The sequence below is a fragment of the Geotrypetes seraphini genome, chromosome 10 (genome assembly GCF_902459505.1).
Source record: "Geotrypetes seraphini chromosome 10, aGeoSer1.1, whole genome shotgun sequence".
NCBI lineage: Eukaryota > Metazoa > Chordata > Amphibia > Gymnophiona > Dermophiidae > Geotrypetes > Geotrypetes seraphini.
Window position 1 is genome coordinate 121610408 of NC_047093.1, and position 17125 is coordinate 121627532.

Sequence of the window (17125 nt, forward strand, 5' to 3'; positions counted from 1 at the left end):
GCCAATAGATGGAGACAGAGACTAACTGTTGTCACCTCTAACTCTGTAAGAACACCGGGCATTCTGAGCTATTGAGATTTCTCCGTCTCCTTTGCTGGTCTATTCAGCAGGCTTCTGGGCTACTTGGAGAACTGGTGACCAGTTGAGCAGGGATCCCTTAAAAATAAACAGGCTTTGTCCTTTTGAGGAGATTTTCAGAGGAATCTCATCTCCCCCTACCCCCTTCTCTTTCAGAATTTCTCTAAGAATAACTCTTCAGCATTTCTTCAACGTTGGAAGGTAAGCCACACTGTGGGGAGGGGGATGGGGAGGAGGTAGTGTTGACTTAGCGTAGTTTAGGGGAACTTGAGTGTTCAGCTTCTTTAATCCACAGGTTGCCTCAAGCTTCTCATGTTTGGGCTAATTTCATGCACTTCTGGCTTTTAAGCTCTGGGAGCAGCGTGAAGACCGGCTTTGCAGCCTTTTCAGCTTTCTCACAGTAGGTTATTCAGGTGGGAGCAGCAACACGGAGGTTTTGGTGGAGTGCCTGAACCAATTCTAATCCATGTGGCTCTCGCTGGGGGTGGGGGAGGGCATAGGCAGCCAAAATCAGAGAAGGTGTTAGCAGTGTTGGGAACGGCAGCCCTCTTAACTGCTGCTTCTCCCAAACTTTTCTGGTGCGGGGTGTAACCCAAGACCCTGCTCAGGTTGTCTAAGTGAGGCTTTTTGAACAGAGTTTTGCTGTTCTATAAAGCTTTTCTTTTGAAACAGGCTTAAGAGGTCACATCAGGCTTGAAAGGTGCAGGAAGTAAAAGCTGATCCTGTTTCTCCCAGAACTATATTAGACCATGCAGCTTATCATCCCAGGATGATTGGAAGCTTGTCTTCTCTCCAGTGGTCAGATTTTGGAATGACAAAACATTGAGAGGGTCTTCCTTTGCGGATCCAACTAGAAGTAAGAGAACTCCTGATGGCTGAGGGGGATAAAGCGTGCCTCTGTGAGTAAAGTCAACCAACCGAAAGAAGTAGAGCCCTGGCCGAATGTGAATGATGTATTTGGGCCAAATCAAACTCGGTACAAATATATGGAACAGCCTTAGAACGAACATGGAAACTGAATAATATGTAGTTACAGTATGATGGTGATAAAGATAGTTCCAGATGACCTGGGACAGGCCCAGGTCATATCAGGCTTCCACTGATTCTGCGGCTGAAATTGCTGTGTTGCTCTCTTTTCTATCTCCCTCTTCCTGTTCTGCTGACTCTCCACTTTAGCCTCAGGTTGTCATTGTTTTTCTTTCTGCAATCAATTTAATTGCTAGCAAGGACGTTCAGTCTCTGCTCAAAAGGCCCAGCTCTGTAAGGGAGAGAGAGGGAGATCAGAGACTGTCGTAAGGCAAGGAGAGAGCAGTGACGAATAAGGGCTACTCCAAAGCTCTTCACTGCACATAAGGCAGGAAGGGAGAGAGAGAGACATGACTGCTGCAAGACCACGTCACCGTGTGGTCAGGGCAGACGGAGAACATGGTCTTGCCTTACTCTCTGTACAGAAGAGAAGCAGTGAAGCGTTAGAAATCTGATTTGTATTGTGCTATAACCCCAGGGGACCCTGGACCATTCAATTATACAAGAGGAAACCTCAAATTGACTAATTTTCTCTTCTAATTGGACACTCAGTTTAATTTGTGGTTTTTATAATTTAGAGACATTGATCTCATCAAAAAATGTGATGCATGAATGGCCACTCCTCAGATTTAAAAATGAAAAGAAGATTCAGCTAATTGTGTGTACACTGGCTCTGGAAAAAGTTCACATTCTACTTCCTCAGTGAACACAGAAATGTGTCAGCAAGTGAGGGGCAAAAGTTCCGTCTATTCTCTGCCCCCCCTGCCTTGGAAGCTCAGGGACATCTCTTTTGCTTGGGCCAGGCACAGGAGGATGTGAAAATGAATGACTACAGGATGTGCAAACACAGCACACAGGGTTCCTCGGGTACCCTCCAAGTCTCCTGGGGGTTTCCTGGCAAGACTAGGCAGTTGCCTGGGACATCAGCTTTGGGGAGGGGGAGGGGTGTCAGAGTAAAACAATTTATCCTGACGGCCACAAACTCAAAGAACCATCAACAGATACTTTAATCTGCATTTTTAAAGAATTGTAAAAACTTTGTGTGGTGATTATGATTATTGATTTTTGTATCAAAAATCTCGAGGGGAGCTGTAAACTGGAAAGTAGGGATGGAACTCCTCTCGTATGAGGAAAGGTGAAAGAGGTTAGGGCTTTTCAGCTTGGAAAAGAGACGGTTGAGTGGTTGGGGGGAGGGTATGATTGAGATCTACAAAGGTGTGAAACGAGTAAAAGTGAATGGAATTTTTACTGCATCAAGATTTACAAAGACCAGGGAAGTTACAGGGAAATATTTTTAAAACTAATCGAAGGAAATATTTTTTCACTCGGAGAATAGTTAAGCTCTGAAATGCTTTGCCAGAGGCTGTGGTTAATGTAACTGGTTTTAAAAAAGGGTTTGGACAAATTCCTGGAGGAAAAGTCCATAGTCTGCTATTGAGACAGACATGGGAGAAGTCACTGCTTGCCCTGGGTTCAATAGCTACTATTTGGGTGTTTGCCAGGTAGGTTGTGATCCAGATTGGCCACTGTGAAAACAGGAGACTGGGCAGGATGGACCATTGGTCTGACCCAGTTTGGCTATAACAGTCCCCACTCCCACAAAAGTTTCTCCATCCCCACGATTTAAACTTAGAAAAAAGTCACACACAGCTTAAATAAAAATCTTACTCATCAGTCCACCAAAATACTGATTATATAGCAGCTATATAAGATTTTTATATTATAGCTCACCGTTTCCTAAAGTCTATGTGAAAATAGGAATCCATCAACCTGTTTCAAGCTTCAGTGTAGCTGGTTTTAAGAAAGTTTGGGACAAGTTCCTGGAGGAAAAGTCTGTTATTGAGAAAGACATGGGGTAAACCACTGCTTGCCCTGGATCGGTAGCATGGAATGTTGCTACTCTTTGGGTTTTGGCCAGGTACTAGTAACCTGGATTGGCCACCGTGAGAATGGGCTACTAGGCTTGATGGACCATTGGTCTGACCCAGTAAGGCTATTCTTATATCTATGGTAAGTCCAGCAAATGAAAATGTCCTTTGGGTGAGTTACTAGTTGCTGAATCAGCTAAAATATATTTTACAAGCTGACTCAGTTTAGACCATACATTTCCTTGCTCTGTCAAAATGACGAAATATTTTCACAAGGTTTTGATTTTAAATACCTGATCGTCCAGATCAGTATGCTGACATTTTGGAGGTTCTCCATCCCCACGGTAAAACCATGATCATTATTACTGTTACTGTGGTAATACCGTGCACATTGCCCCTAACCCTGTGGGAATTACCATAATTACCGCAGTATTACCATGACACATTCTACTGCAGGCTAAGGTTTCCAATCCCAGCTGCGATGTTCATATTGTTGTGTTTGGTTTTTAAAATAATGCATTGTTTGCCGGAGAATGTGGTGAAATCAGTTTGCTTAGCGGGTTTTAAAAAAGGCTTGGCTAATTTCCTAAAAGAGAAGTCCATGGGTCATTATTGAGATGGACTTGGGGAAATCCACTGCTTAGTCCTAGGATAAGCAGCATAGAAGCTATTTTACTCTTTGGGATCTAGCTGGGTACTTAGGACCTGGATTGGCCTCTGTTGGAAACAGGATACCAGGCTTGATGGACCTACAGTCTGTCCTGGTATGCCAGCTCTTATGTGAGCCAAGTCTAGGACAGTCAAGCCATTGTGACATCACTGATGAGGTTGGCTCTTATTGGTGGAATGAGGCATCATGACATCACAATCTCAGCTCTGGAATGTTGCTGCTCTCTGGTACTTGGGACCTGGATTGGCCACTGTTGGAAACCGGATACTGGGCTTGACGGATCTTTGGTCTGTCCCAAAACAGCAATCCTTATATTATGTTGTGTTCCTTCTTGGTTGGATCATGCTACTAGGGCAGTCCTTTAGGGATGATTCTTTTCTTGAACTGTTGTATTTAAGGAGGTGACGTCTTTTTTATTGCTTGTTTGTTATATATTCAACTTATGTCTCAGCTATCATGCTGTGGCTTTCTTCATGGGTTCCACCTACACAGACACTGTGAGACCCGGACAGATGCAGCAATCATGACCAGAGCCTTGGAAGCTCCTCTACTCTTCCTTCCCCTCTTCTGCTATCCCTCCACTTTTCCATCCCCACTGTGCTGCTCTCCTCTCTCCTTCACTCTCCCTCCCCTCTCCTCCACTTTTCCGTTCCATCCACTTTCTCCCAGGTAGAAGATGTTTTTGCTGTCAGCTATTTCTGCTGAGCAGTGATTATTGTATTCTTGCCCTATGATAGAATTATAGATGGGATTTCTATTAAGCTGAGTAGTGTAAAGAATTCTTTGTCCAAGGTCAGCACTTTCCCAGTTCTCTGAAGCTTTCACTTGCAGGTCTTTTAAGGTTCTGAGAAAAGACCACTGGGGCACATTCACTCTACACCAACTCATAAGCATTCAGATTACATGTATGCAGACACATGACATGTCAACACATTGCACACACTGACATGCACGCTGATATAAGCTCATATGTTAGAGGTTTGCACATATAATAATAACAGCTTATATACCGCAATACCGTGAAGTTCTATGCGGTTTACAAAAGATTAAGCAAAGGTACAAATTGACTGACTTCAAGAGGGGAAGAAGAAAGAGAAGTAATTAGACAGGAAATTCATTGTTGAGGAGAAAAGCGATCAAAAGGACAGTAGGTCGCTATTGAGAGGAAAGAGATAAGTGGATCAGTTGTCAAGATGTTTTAGGAACAGGTGTGTTTTTAGACGTTTCCTAAATACCTCATTAATTGTTCTAGGTCTTTACCCCATGATGCTGCTTGGTGTGAGAGAAGGAATTCATGGTGTTTTTTCAGACTCGTATTAAATATACACAAACACACATTACTCAGACATGTCGTTGCACGCAAGAATGGCTACTTCAGTACAGGCACACTAAGAGAAAGACTGTGTGTGTGTATTCCTGCAACTGGGTTCAAACCCACGCTGCTCCTTGTGACCTTGGGCAAGTCACTTAATCCCCCCCCATTGCCCCAGGTACATTAGATAGGCAGGGAAAATGCTTGAGTACCTGAATAAATTCATGTAAACCGTTTTGAGCTCCCCTGGGAGAACATAGTGTGAAAAGTTTCAGCCTCTGATAACCAGAGCTGGTATTGTGACATCATAATGCCTCATTCCACCAATGCCTAAGAGCCAACCTCATCAGTGATGTCATAATGGCTTGATTGTCCTAGACTTGGCTCACTTTTACTACATTTTGATTTCTAGAGTGGTGCAGTGGTTAAAGCTACAGCCTCAGCATCCTGAAGTTGTGGGATCAAATCTCAGGCCTGCTCCTTATGACCTTGAGCAAGTCGCTTAATCCCCCCATTGCCCCAGGTACATTACATAGATATGTGAGTCCATTGGGTCAGACATAGAAAAATGTTTGAGTACCTGAATAAATTTTATGTAAATCATTCTGAGATTTGAACAAGCAAATAACACAGGTTCCTGAATGGCTACCCCCCCTCCCCCCCCATACAAAACACACACATGGACAGACTTGAGTTTGTATTTCCTCGTTTTCCTTCAGATTTCTTTGTGTACACAGTCTGAGGACAGCGATGCCCTTTATTTACAGGGCCGGGTCTCCTTTCCGTGGTAGAACTATCATACCTGGATTGTCTTTCCTTGCGCTTCCATGAGGAATGGGGCACTTGACACCCGGAGCTGATGAAGCTTCAAATCTTTCCTCTACCCGCTTTTTCCTTGAAGGGAGCCGTCGCCTGTCCTTCGATGAGGAAGCAGGATTGCTCTGCCGGTGCTCAAGGCTAAGTACACAGATACGTTTCATACACAAACACCCAGTTTGAAAATAGTTACTTTTATAATTGCTTTTTCTTTATTTCATATGAACTAAATAGTAATATCACTCGGATTGCCTTAAGCCTTCAGCGTATTCTCCCCAGGTTTAATGTTTGGCCTCTGATCCTATTTTTAAATCTGTTAGTTTCTTTCTTTACCAGTTGGTTTTCTGTCTCTTTTCCTCATTTCTATTTTCCCAATTTTTTGTTAGTAAACCACTTTGCTACTATTTGTTAAAGAAGGTCTATAAAGACTAATGAACCACGTTAAAAGAAGAATGACCCTGTGCTGCCTTGGTCCTCATTTCCACAGCGGTCATGCCCCCTCTGAGCACCACACTGTCTCGTGTTATGCAGGGCTCTGGGCTCCGCTGTCACGTGCGCTGAAGGAAAGCATTTAAAACCTGGGTGCCAAAATGCTGAAGCCTCTCCTGCTCGTCCTCTCTCACTGTGCTGAAAGAGAAAGGAAGTTCTGTGTCTGTCTCCGGCTGCTAAATTCAAGGGTCAGTGGTGGCTCCTATGAAAGAGGTGGACTGGAACTTTCTTCCCAAACAGCACCCGGCTGGAGAGAAAGGAAATTACAAGGTGGCTGAAACACACCCAGTTGTGCCTCTTGAGGCGGTGGCTGGCATTGCTCGGTTCCTGTTGCTTCTCTGATGCATGGTAGGAGAGAAGGGTAGGGTGCTGCAATGGGGGTAGAGGTTCTGCTGCTCTCCAGAGTCTATGCTGCTATGTTTTAAAAGGCTTTTGTGTACCCCGACCCTGTTCTGTCCTGTCCTGCAATTCCCCATCACCTGCAGCCAGGAGAGAGAGAGGGCATGCTAAGTAGAGAATGACACGGGGACAAATTTGTCCCTGTCCCCGCAGGAACTCAATTTCCCTGCCCCCATCCCTGTGAGTTGTTGTCCCTGCCCCATTCCTGTAAGCTCTGCCTTAGCCGCACAAGCCTTGAACACTTATGATTTTAAAGTGTTCGAGGCTTGTGCAGATGAGGACAGAGCTTGCAGGAACTCTATCAAGGCTTCCTTGTTCTTATCACCAGCACTTAGAGCTTCCTTTGTCAGTCCTGATGTTGTTGTGTGAACCATAAACTGCTCTTCTAGCCCCTATGGCCATCAAACACACTATGGGGGTCCTAAACAAGTTTCCCTAAGCAAGGGAAAAGTTTCCTTGGACTGAAAAACTGCCAACGTTATTCCACTTCACAAAAAGGGATGCAAGTCAGAGGCTGAAAATTATAGACCAGTGAGTCTCACATCAATAGTGAGTAAACTCATGGAGAAGTTGATCAAGAACAGATTGGACACATTTCTGGATGATGAAAGATTAAGGGATCCCCACCAGCATAGCTTTACAAAGGGAAGGTCTTGTCAGTCCAATCTGATAAGCTTCTTTGACTGGGTAACAAAAAACTGGATGGAGTTGAGTCCCTAGACATCGTGTATTTGGACTTTAGCAAGGCTTTGGATAGTGTTCCACACCGTAGGTTATTGAACAAGATGAACTCGTTAGGATTAGGAAAAACACTGACAGCATGGGTACAAGACTGGCTTAGCGGCAAACTTCAAAGAGTAATGGTGAATGGTATCCCCTCAAAAACGTCAAAAGTGACTAGCGGAGTGCCGCAGGGTTCGGTCTTGGGCCCGATGCTATTTAATATCTTTATTAGGGATCTAACTCAGGGACTTCGAGGCAAAATTACATTATTTGCTGATTATGTTAAACTATGCAACACTGTGGGCAAAGCAACAGAACCTGATGCCGTAACCAGGCCCAGCACTATGGAGAAGACCTGCTTTTGTTGGAGCAATGGTCCAGTACTTGGCAACTAAACTTTAATGACAAAAAATGTAAAGTGATGCATCTTGGAAGCGGAAACCCATGCAGAACATACACATTAAACGGTGAAAACTTAGGAAGAACCACTGCAGAAAGGGACTTTGGAGTTCTCATTCGAGAAGATATGAAAGCTGCCAATTGGGTGGAGAAAGGTTCAGCAAAGGCAAGACAGATGCTGGGTTGCATCAGAAGGAGCTTTATCAGCCGAAAGCCTGAGGTCATACTGCCGTTATTTAGATCCATGGTGAGACCTCACCTGGAGTACTGTGTCCAGTTTTGGAGGCCACATTATCAAAAGGATGTGAAGAGAATGGAGTCGGTCCAGAGAATGTCCACTAGGATGGTCTCGACTTAAAGACATCCCTTATGAAGAACGTCTGAGCAGACTGCGCTTATATTCTCTCGAGGAATGCAGAGAAAGGGGGGACATGATAGAAACATTCAAATACATCACGGGTCGCATTGAAGTGGAGGAAGAAATATTTTTTCTTACAGGTCCCACAGCAACAAGAGGGCATCCGCTAAAACTTAAGGGGGGAAGATTTCATAGTGACACCAGGAAATACTTCTTCACCGAACAGGTGATTGATCGATGGAATAAACTTCCACACCAGGTGGTCGAGGCTAGTAGCGTGCTCGACTTCAGAAGTCGATGGTACAAACATGTGGGGGCGCTACAGAGTTATGCATAAAAGATGGTTACTCCAGGGAGGGAGAGTTCTAGAGTGGGCAGACTTGTTGGGCCGCCGGCCCTCTTCTGCCGTCACATAGAAACATAGAAGATGACGGCAGAAAAGGGCTACAGCCCATCAAGTCTGCCCACTCTGCTTACCCACCCCCTGTCTATGCCCTAATGACCCAATTTTCTTATCTTGACACTCTATGTTTCTATGGTGCCCCCACAGCCAGTTGGGTTTTCTGGATTTCCTCAGTGAATACGCATGAGAGGAATTTCCATGCAATGGGGAAGTTGTGTGTACAGATCTATCAAGTGCATATTGTGGATATACTAAGAACTCGGCTGACTACAAGACACCCAGGACAGATTTGAGAAATAATATCCCATCTGACCTGTCGTTGATTACCCAGAGCCACATTTTAACCCCTGAAAGGGGATCCTGGAGCAGAGAGGGGTTTCCACAGCTAGCCTGCAGATTCTGAGCACCGGGGAGGCTGGAAGCGGGGAAAGAGATGGCCTGCTGACTGTGACTAACCTGCCTAAAAGATGCTATGAATTGCATCTTTGTATATTGCGTATTATCAGAGCAGGAGAGCAGTGAAGTGGAAAGGACAGTAATGCTGAGATTGATCTGCAATTTCCATTTTGATGAGGTTTTAGTTTCCTCCCCCATAAAATGTTTCTTAAATTCAATTGTTGTGGAGGGGGCACAGGCTCAAACCAGAAGTTTGCTAGAAAAATAGCACACATCACAAAGGAAGTGTTCTCCTGGGAGCAGGTAGACGCATGGCATTGTGGCAGACGCCTTAATCTGAGTTCTTCTTTGGTTGGGTTAGGACATAGTGAATGAGGGCCTCTCAGCACCAGTGGTACAGGGGCATCAGCAAGACCCTTCTCTGCATGCCTGACTCCTCCGTACAGATTTTGGAGTCTCACGCAGGGGTCAGCAAGTGGGGGAACATCATGCTACGCAACCAGTCACTTGGAGGCTGACACTGGCCCAATGTGGCCTCTCGCCTCCATTACTGCAGCAGATTCTGAAATGAGTCAGTGGCATGAAGGGGCAGCTTTATAACCTGTTCACCCAATGTATGAGCCTAAATGTTTAGAATTCTAGCTCTCATGCCCGAATGATCGCACATTCCTTAGTAAATATTAGCGAGCAAGTCCCCACCCAGTCTACAGAGGTGGAGCATGGACTGGACTTCGCAGGGCTCTCACAGAACGCAGCAAGTCATCCTCGTCCCTTACACCAGGTCTCTGGCTGACATAAGGGCGAACACCTCAACATTAGACTCATCAATACCAGGTTGCTCTATTATTCACTGGTGGACCCCTTGTCAAAACACGGACTGTGTTAAGTCCTTAAGGTTTCATGTGGATTGTTCAGTTTTCAATAAAGTCCATTTCAGGAACGTGGTCACTCTACAGTGTTTTTTGATTTCTTTTGGATTTTCTTCTCTGTGGATCTCCCAGGGTGAAATTCTTTGTTTTGGCTCTATTATTCAATTAAGGAACCTGGGCACCCAGGCTGCATTATACAGTACTTTCCGGCTGTGCCCCCTCATGATGCCCATTTATAGAATCGCCCTGTTTTGTGTATGGAAATACCTATTTTGTTTCAAACTATCCTTCCCTTAGTCCAGATGGTCTCCTGCAGAAGGCAAGTTGCTATCCAGTGGCGTAGCAAAGGTAGGAGGTGCCTGCTCCTTCCACGCCCGCACCCCACATTTGCACCCTCTCTTCCTACCCCCTGTACCTCGTTAAATCTTTGCTCGTGCTGGCATTGGCTTTCCCTCTGCCATTTCCTGGCCCCACGACCCAGAATTAATTTCAGAGGGAGCCAGGCCTGCGCAAGCAGCAGGCTAGAGTAGATGCTTGCGCTGGCGAAGATTTTAAAGAGGTACAGGGGGATGGGGAAGGGAGGACGCGAGCTTGGCATTGGGAAGGGGGGGCGGAGAGGTGCCAGCGCCCCCAAGATGGAGCCTGGGGCAGTCCCCTCCCCTTTACTACAGTCCCCTCCCCTTTACTACAGTTGCTAACTGTCATAGACTGCATTGAAACAGAGCCATCTCTAGCTGGAAAGGATGGCACAGTGGTTAGAGCTACAGCCTCAGTACCCTGAGGTTGGGGATTCAAACCCCTTGTTGCTCCTTGTGCCCCTGATACATTAGACTGTAAGTTTACCAGAACAGATAGGGAACATACTTTCTGTACCTGATTTGTAACCCATTCTGAGCTCCTTTGGAAGGATGGGCTGAAAAATTGAGAGAGTTGGGAAGAGCTACTTCTTATAATCCTTATCACCCATTGTTATCTCCTCTGGGGCTCTGGATTTCCCTGATTGTTTATTAAAGAAATGTACAATCATTGTCAGTGTGTGTGTGTGGGGGGGGGGAGGAGCATTATTTTATATAATATATGTCAGGAGATGCCTATAGGGTTACCATATGGCTCTAGAAAAAGGAGAATGGATTGAGACATCTGGATTTTTCTTTCATTGCTCCCAGTGGATGTCTCCGGTTGTCTCAATCTGTCCTCCTTTTTCTGGAGCCATATAGTAACGCTAGCTAGTTCCTCTTCAGGCATATCCTCCCAGGCCACCTTAACAGAGCCAGGCCTAGGAAGGCTCGGATCGGGAAGGACTTTTGAGAAAGGGAAGGTCGAGGAGCTCCTGCAGGAAGCCTCCAAGACCTTTCCTCTGACAGCTGAGGAACCGCTAAGGATAGAAGTCTGAAGCATTACAGCCTGCAAGGGACGCCACTTTTAAGATCGAAACATTTTCTTCTAGTGTCAACAGGTCTTCCATCTTTTTTATTTAGTTTCCTGGTTCCATATTCACCACAAAGAACTCTATGCTCATCTGAGCAACAGCTACTAGTTGCCCCTTCTTTCCCTTCTTGACTTTCACAGGAACTCCTCTTTTTCTGTCATGGCTCCCACACTCTGGAATTCCTTATCCTATTACCTCCGCTCTGAAAAATCCTTCACTACATTTAAAGGCACAGTTAAAAATCATATTACTTTACCTTGGCCTTCTGCTCCTGACACCATTCCTGAGTCATATCCGTATACTAGTTAGGGCTGAAATTAATTTATATTTGTTTCCCTTACCATATAGTATTTCATTCCTCTCCTTTCCCCACCATTTGTTATTATTCTATTCTATCCAATCGTACTCTTTCCTCTTGTATTCATAAGAACATAAGCAATGCCTCTGCTGGGTCAGACCTGAGGTCCATCGTGCCCAGCAGCCCGCTCACGCGGCGGCCCAACAGGTCCAGGACCTGTGCAGTGATCCTCTATTTATATCCTTCTATCCCCCTTTCTCTCTCATCGTCTGAATTTATGTTTTTTGTTCCCTTCCCCATATTATGTTTTAAATTACATTTTTATTGTAAACCACTTAGATGAACTTTGGTTTTATTATTAGCGGTATATCAAATAAATTGGAACTTGAACTTGGCAGAGCCTGCTAGAGAACCTTTTGAACCTAGACAGACAGACCTGTTGGGAACCGAGCCTCTGTGTTTGCATTACAAATAATCCTTATGTTGAACCTGAACTGCCGGGTTGAGAAGTAAAGGATTTGTCTTGTTGCCTTTAAACAATGGTTTAGCTGTGTGTTTACATACATACATACATATATAGATGTGTGTATTACAAAGCGAAGGTGAGGACGAATCAGCATCCCTTAAACTCCTATGTAGAAGCAAAATGATAATAATATTATAGAAGTAGTCTTCAGTCTTGCATGTTTTCAACACATAAAGAAAAGCAACAGTTACCAAGACATCATCATTTTGCATCAGCTGAAGGGCTGTCAAACATGACCAACATAGGAAGGACCCCCTGGAAGTTATGGGGTCTTTGTCAGACATTAGAGGGGCAGCACTGGGAATAAAGTAAGGAAAGAGCACACAGACAGTTTATTCAAACATTTCTAACTTTGTAATGATCGTGCCATAGAAAGAGAAAGACAGAAGAATTCGCAGTCAATATGACCGATTATCCATTTCACATCTTGCCCCCCCTCAGTTCCAGGACAGAGCCCTCAGTTTTTGTGTTCACTGGTGGCTTCTGAGGAGCTGAGGGACAACCACTTCTTCCCCTTTGTACCTGGGGAAGGTATCGCACCTGGTTGCTTGCCCATGTTCAGGTCGATCCTCGTTAGGAGTTTTTATCCCATTGCATCTATGGACTTGCCTTTCCTGGAGAAAGAGGAACCATGTCTTAGATGCAATAGGGCAAAAGTAGAACGTGATCAACCTATCTGGAGACAATCCCCCTTACTCTAGAAGAACTTCTCAAAGTGCCTCTCCTACATTCAGAGCTATAGCAGAGAAGTGAGCCCTGAGCATGCTTTCTACTTCAGGCCACATCCAGGACTGCAGCTAGGAGCTCAGTTTCAGAGGGGGGCGAAGCACTCTTCTTTTTGCTGCTGTGGAGTGTAGGAGGAATTAAAATTAAAAAAAATTTGCAGTTGTAAAGTAAGGAAATGCCTAAAAGAGACAGAAGAAAGTCCTGGCACTTTCGTACTGAGAAGGGGGAGGGACATTTTGAAGGGGGGCAGAGAAGAGGCACCATACAGTTGCATAGAATTAGTTGCATTGCATACAGGAAGACGTTGCGCGCCATGCGCTTCTGTTTGGTAAAGGTTTGCTCAGTACAGGGGAGAAGGATATGGGGTTGCCTGGCTGTCCGGCTGCCCATTTTCATTTATGTTGAATTTGTAAATAAAATGGAATGGAAACAACCAAGTGTTAAAATATAACATATGGAGTGCAATTGGAAGGTGAGGTATGCTTGTCTTCTTTAGCAGGGGAGGAGCCTAAATTCACCTGAGATAGTGAATCATTCTGAATATTTTGGACTTTTCCTAACTCACATTTGTCTCCAGATTTGACTTCACCATATGCAGGGGGCTGACGGGAAAGATGATCGATAGAGGAAAGGGTTGGTTGGAATGATAATGGATGAAATTGGTTGAAATGTTTATGATAAAGGGAGGGAATGGCTGGTTAGACTGATAATGTGGAATAGGGATTAATGGGATTGATTGGAATGATGGTGGACATAATTGGTCAGAATGAGAAAAATAGAGGAAGTGGTTGATCATGATGATAATCTGGAGTAGGGAGGAATAGGTCTGATTGGAGGGAAAAGAGGCTTGATCAGAATGATGTTGGATACAATGGATGGAATGAGGATAATGAAGGCAGGAAGTGGTTGGTCATATTACTAATGTGGCATAGGAATGAGTGGAATTGGAACAATGACAAAAGGGAGGAGAGAAGGTTGTTTGGAATACTGCTAGATACAATTGATTAAAATGAGGAAAGGAAGCAGTTAGTACCTTTGAAAATGAGGAGAGAACAAGGTTTGGTTAAAATGGTGGAGGGAGGAGAAGGTTGGTTGAAATGAATACGAAGGGAGGAAATAGATGCTTGGAATGCTGGTGGATTTGATTACAAGAGGATAAGGAAGAAAAGGAAGTGGTTGGTCTCATTGACAATGAATAAAGAGATTTACTTGGAATGATGGTGGAGGGAGAGAGGGTTGGTTGGAATAATGATGGAGGAAGTAGAGGGTTGGTGGGAATGATGGTGAATACGATGGATCAAAATGAGAATAATGCATAAAAGATCTAATTGATGACGAGTAAAGAGGGTTGGTTTGAATGATGATGGAGGGAGGAAAGGGTTAGTTGGCAAGATGATCGATATGATTTAGAATGAGAATAATAAATACAGGAAGTGGTTTGTAATATTGATAATGATAAGGGAGAGAGGGTTGGTAGAAATGATGTTGGATGCTATTGATCAGAATAAGATTAATGATTACAGGAAGTTGTTAGTCTCATTGATAATGAGTAGTAGAAGGAAAGGGTTAGTTGGAATGAGGCAGGAATGGCATGAATGGTCTAGGGTCACTAGCTGGAGTATTAGAAGAACAGAAGGAATTATCTTGAGGACAGAAGCTAGACAGTCACACATCTTGCCTTTCCTTCCTTTGACTTACATTTGGTAAGAGTAGGAAGGCTTCAGCTGAGGTTATTGTGGTTTTCCTCAAACATTAGGACCACATGTATTTTCTACTGAGGTTGTAGCTGTTGAATTTACCCTAAATCAAATTAGCTACAGGGAACATTAGGGAAACCAAAGGATAAAACGTGATGACTTTGTTAACTGTTACTAGGCTCCCAAAGTCCCCAAGGCACAGCAGCCCCCAGCAGTGTTGTCACTGCTGGGTTTTCATTTGTCTTGGGAAGAGCCCATAGCACACCCTGTGCTTTTTCCTCAGAAACAAAAGAAAAGATACCTCCAGTTTGAGCTGCCCCTCCTGGATTTTATAGCAGGTGGGGTAGTTGTAAGGTAGAGGGTACCCATGAAAAGATTCTGCACCTACCAGGGGCAGCCATGGCAGTGCCTGCTTCTCCTGCCCTCCTCATCCCCCTCCCTTTGCCCCACCCTCCATGTTGCCACTCAGAACCACCAGTGATGCAAAGCCTTGGCCCGTCCTTCACAGACAGGAACTTATCCAGTCAGGAAAGTGGCAATATCTATAGAGTGCGAATACCCAAACAATGAAAGAAGCGGCCCCGTATTACTCATCCAGTTCGAGGACTTTCTGGCGAGTACTTCTGGGCACCTACCCAGCCAGGGCTCTCACTCCAAGGTCATTCACTGGCTGGCTGAATTCTAGACAGTTCTTTATGGTCAGGTTTTGCAGTCTAGAAGGAAAATAGAACTTTTCTTTTTGCATATAGCATTAAATAGTATTGTTACAGTATCACATGCAAACTCATGCTGCTTAGGAAAATGCAACCTTTAAATAGGACCTGTCCTGGCATTCTCGTGGTTCTTCTGCCTTGTCTTAGTGGGTTTTTGATGGTGTTTGTTTCCTTGTGATGCATCTGGGGGACGTCCTGCAGGAGGAGAGAGGAAGCAGAGCTGGACTTTTCTTACAAAACTCAAATGCACATGTCTTCCACTTTGCAAGTCCTTCTCTCTCCTCCCGTGGTTCTCATTTCGCTCTTTTTATTGTTCTTCACCCTCTTCTTGGGGGGAGATTGAATCTTTTATTGATTTATTTTTAAATGGACTTGCATGTTTCGTCCTGGATGTTGGTAGTAACATGTTCTGCTGATATTTCCCCGTATTGTAATTTCTTTTCACGTGCCTGCATTGTCTTTGTTTGGGTTCCAAACGTTAAAGGCATCTGAAGGAGAGACTTTATCTGAGGGTTTGCTTCTTTGATTGGGATTTTATCTGTGTTGGGGTTTTTTGTTTGGTTTGTTTGTTTTTTTTTTTTTGTTAACTCACAGTGACAGCTTCTGTCTGCATATATCGGACAAGGACGGGGCTTTCCTAATACCTTTCTCTTTTTGGAAGAAAATAAATGTAAAGTAATAATAATTTAAAAAAAATAGCACAGAAATAAAAACAGAAAAATGCAAGGAGAGAAAAAATAAGGAGGAGTGTGTGGCTTAGCGATCATCCACCAGCCAATTTTTCTTTTAATGTTAGCAGAACTCACTCGGGATCCAGCCCTCCAAAGCTCCCTCAGCGTCTACGTGCATGTCCGCTTTAAGTATTTACACATCAGAAAACAGTATATTTGTCCTGGAAATGTTTTGTTTTTGTTTTTTCCTTTGAGAACATGCAGACAGGCAGCGTAGCCGTTTATTGCTTGCAATCATAGTCCATGCACAGAAAAGATTACGGAGAGGGAGGGAGCAGGGCCCTATTGCATCCTTAGCTTTTCATTTTCGGTTTCTTCTTCTTGTCCATTTGTGTGTGAGGGTTTTGTTTTGTTTTTTAACTTGATTTTGTTCTGTGCCCCTCTATATTGCAGTCTCTATCGACAGGCTGATAATTAATCAATACTTATTTGTATTTAGATATGGCTCATAAAATCCTGAGAACATGGTGTTGGAGAAAAAAAAGGGGGGGGGAGAAGGAGAGAAGAGAGTGAAATAAAAGAATTATGTAGCAGAAAACCCCCCGAAAACTCTTATAGCTGTTTGGTAAAATTATGAAGAGACATACAGTGAAAAAGAAGAGAGACAAACTGAGCAGGCAAGGAGAGACAGAAAGTGTGTGTGTGTGTGTGTGTGGGGGGGGAAATAGAGAGGAGGAGTGGAAACAAGGACAAAGAATGGAGGGGAAAAAGGGGATGTATGTATGTTTGTGAAAGAGGAATAGTAAGAGAGATAGAGAGAGAGAGAGAGATGACCCAAAGAGGGAGGAAAAGGCGGCCATTTTGGATCAGGAATATGGTTCCTCTACACAACACTTTCTTTCCAATGAAACCATTTCTCTTCTGCTCTTCCATTATCATATCATTCCCTTTCTCTGTTCCCCTTCACCCCATGCTTTTTTTTTAAACCTTGAAAAGAAATGTCCAGGTGTATGTTTGTAGGGAAAATTCAAGCAGAGCCTTAATATCAGTCCCCCCTCACTCCCCCTCAACACCTGAAGATGTTCTCCCCTCCTCCCCTTTCCTCCAGCACACACCTAGGTCCAGTGGGAGGAGGAGGAGAGACAGGAAAGTGCAAATTCAATCTTGTTCATCTCTCTGTCTAGAGAGAGGTATATAATCTATCCTTTAAAAATAGTTGAATGTATAAAAGCTTTTCATCCTGGTTTGTAGAATCCATG